The following is a 3,943-nucleotide window of genomic DNA, read 5'->3' as shown; positions in this document are numbered from 1 at the left end:
GGTCAAGTCTGTGTGAAGTAACAGAGTGAGGATATAATGAAGACTGAAGTAATGCTGAAATGCATTAACAATGTGCTATCATGGATCTAACCAAGCAAACTATGCTATTTGCTAGATCAATCACTTGTTGATTACTCACATCTTCAACAAGTCTAAAACCCTTAACCAGGTAGGCCCAGAAAAGCCCTTGTAAATCCTCTAACAAGGTGGTTCACAACTATGGATCTGAAATCCTCTCACAAGGTAGTATTTAATCGGACTTATCTCCTAACAGAGATTGAGATTCCTAACAGGATCTGTTCTAGTGAAGAACATTGTATGACCTTAACCGGTCTGGTTTCTATTCTGCAGATAGTTACTTGTGAGTTTCAGCTCACCGTGGTTTTTCCCATTTGGGTTTCCACATCAAAACCTCTTGTGTTATGGTGATTTTTCTTCTGTGGGTGAATGCCTTATTTGCTGTCTAGTTTGCATTTGTCTTAACCGGTTTGTTAGTAAAACTGTTATACCGATTTATTACTAAATTGTTTAAGTGTTTGAGTTCAGTATTTATTTGTATACTAATTCACCCCCCCCTCTTAGTATTCATCATGAACACTATAACACATAGAATTTTATACATGAAAAACCTCAAAGAGGAAAAATAACAGTGGGATTTGTGACCCACAATATCAATTCACTGGCCATATGAAAGATATTACATAGCATGGGGGCTTGCACATGTAGGAAGGCACACTGCCTAGAACACGCTACTCAACACAAAAGAGTCTCTCTAACTACAAGCTTCTTCTAACATAAAACAGCAATGGTGAACTCACAAAATGCATCTGCAATGCCAAAAAGAGTTCTGGTTAAAGCTCTTTTTTTTACCGGTTCATAAACCATGAACCCTTCTATCAATATCTCCTTTCCTCCAAGAATTCTCTACAAACCATCTACTGATCATTGCATGATATAACTTTCACATACAAATGATCTACATACATATCCTTTGCATCGCTTTATTCTACTACCTTGTCATATATCAAAATGACCTAACAGACTGACTTATATACCCTTTACAAACAGTATGCCTTATGTCAGCTTACAATACAAAATATATTCAATGTTGGCCCTATACAATAACTACAAAATGATTTTACAAATAAAAAATTTTGGATCTAAACTGATGTTGGCTTCATTGAAGTGTTGGATGTCGGTGTCGGTGTCGGTGTTGGATGTCGGTATCTGTCGGTGTATGTCTCCAATGCCAGTATTTGCCACTGTATGCCTCCAATGACGGTATTTATTGTTATATGCCTTCTATAGAATCTTGTTGCCATCAATGACAACATATGAATCCAATGAGTGTTAATTTCCAATAATCTCCCCCTTTGGTATTGATGGCAAAACTCATGTGAAAAATGGATTCCCTGTTGGTTCAACTGAAACATACTCCCCCTGAGATGAATATGCACTCTATCTGATATCCTCCTCTTAGGATTATATACATATATATTTTTCACATAATATACACTCCCCCTTTGGCATTGCAGCGTCCTAAAATTGCGACACTTGCAATTTCGACCACATTTGGGTCTTCACGATGGCGACGCAACACTGAACCTGAATGGAGACCCCGAAACTTGCTCACGACATCAAAAACTGCATTTTTCCAGCACCCTGGCCTGATCCTCCTTGCACCCTGCTATCCCGGGAGGTGGGACCAGAGCGCCCAGCACCCTGGTCCTTCAGGACCAGGGCGCCCAGCGCCCTGGTCCCCCAGGACCATGGCGCCCAGCGCCTTGGTCCCTGGCCCTATTTTGGGCCCCGTTTCCTATGGGACTTCGGGCCTTTTTGTTTGCAAATTGGAAAATAACATTTCCTGGTCGGCCTAAGGTCAGGAAAATCAATCTTTTAACCCTAATTGGCAAGTATATAAACTACATTTCCTCTCCCATTTGAGGAGGTGGAAAAGAGGAAGGACATATGTGTACAAGACGTGGAAACTCTATTCAAACATTCAAGCATTCAAGCATTCAAGCATTCCTTCAAGCAATTGATCATTCTAAGTCTCCATTCAAGGCTAAGTGTTGCATTCAAGACAAGGATTCAACCATTGAAGAGGAGATCACTTACAACACATTACATGCTACAACATACAACATACAACATACAACAACATCTATACCTTCGCATATAAGGATACAAACATCCTTACAACAAGGTATTAGTACTTGTTTTACATTACATTTACAGCATTTCACATTTCTTGGTTAATTCCAAAACCGGGGTTTGACCTAAGGGAAAACCCCTCATCCCTAACCCCCCAATCGTCTTCGCTTTTCTGTGTGTAGGTTGCAGGTACGCGGCTGTAATTGAAGATCTGGAATCCTTGTGCAGAGACGAACAGATCCCCCTTCGTTTCGCGGATTTTTCGGAGGACCGTGTGCACGTCGGGCGCCATCGTCCTGTCAACTTTTGCTCAAATTTGCAGGACAGCACCGTCTCGACATTTTACTGCTAATTCCAGGTCCGCAGCTTCATCCTATAGTCCTATCTCTGTTTATAAGTGAATCTTTCTCACTTTTCATGCATTCCTAGCTTAATCTTTCTATCTACATTCTTTACAAAAGAGGGTATCCTTGCTATCACAACCCTTGAAACTCATATAGAATCCAATCTTGCATTGCGTGGGATTGGATCTTGTGGGTTTCAACCCCTCTTTTGAATGTAAAGTCCCTCCTAAGTGAAAACCATCAACCCTAGTGACTCTCCCTTCTCTCTCCTCAGAGTTGGGGAGGGGAGAACGACTAGGGTTCAATTATTTTCCTCTTTACAGGCATCAATACCAAAGACCGGTGAAAGAATTGAAAGAATAATTACAGATTACTTTACCGAAGCTTGACCAATTTCAAGATTTTTGAGTAAGATTTCTCTAGTAACTGTATATAGGTATCCCAACCAGTTTTGAGTGTTCCAGATATGGATACAAGTCCACTCAGTAGATGTGCTAGTGTTTCTTTCTCAGTGACTTCTGTCGGTGTGGGCTTTGCAAGTATATCCATCCATTCCCTCTTATGTACACAAAGTGAATCCAATCTTGGACTCACCAAACCTCTGAGACTTCTTGCTCTCTAAATAATCTTGTCTCTTTCCTTTTCAAAAGAAGAAATTTGGTTTTCCAAAGTCAAAATTTGTCCATCAATGGATGTTGTAAGTGAAGTTAGTCCATCAAAAGAATTTGTAATATTAGCAATCTGTTCTTGTAACTCCTTTATCCTCTTACATACATTTGTTGTAAGAATCTCTATATTAAAACAAACCCTATAGATGTTAGTACACTTTTTCAAAGAATTTTCAATAAGTATAAGTTTCTCTTCAACCTTTCACTTTTTTGTCTCAATAATCTGGTCAAAAGCGGTTTTCTTAGCCAAAGTAAATCTTTCAAGTGCTTTCATGTTGGAAATCTATTGTAGTGATTGAAATTTTTTAGATATGTGCTTTGTCAATACCTTAAGCTTGCTGGAAGGGATTGCTTCAGTTTCAATCATACAATCAGGAATCAATCTGTGCAAAACTATTATTGACTGATCTATTATTCCTTTGTCTGTAGATCCCTCCTTCATTAGCTTTTGAGTAGCCATCATCATTAGCTCTGTGGGACTCATCTTTGTGATTGATTTCTTCTCAACTTGAGAAGTGTCAAGTGCCAAAAGTTTTGATGGGGAATCAACTTCCTGTTCAGTCTCCTTTTCCTTTTCTATCTTCTCCTTATCCTCTCCTCGTGTGTCCCTTTTCACATCCTCTTTTGCACTAGTTTCTTTGCCACTTGGTGCAGTATCTGTTACTATCGGTGGATTATTATCCATGGTATTATTAGTTTCATGTATATTACCTATATCACCTTGCTTAGACTATACAAATGTTGTCTTTGTCTATTTAGTCTGTACACTCATCAATT

Source organism: Cryptomeria japonica, chromosome 10 (genome assembly GCF_030272615.1).
Source record: "Cryptomeria japonica chromosome 10, Sugi_1.0, whole genome shotgun sequence".
Classification (NCBI taxonomy): Eukaryota; Viridiplantae; Streptophyta; class Pinopsida; order Cupressales; family Cupressaceae; genus Cryptomeria; species Cryptomeria japonica.
This window is presented reverse-complemented; position numbering follows the sequence as displayed.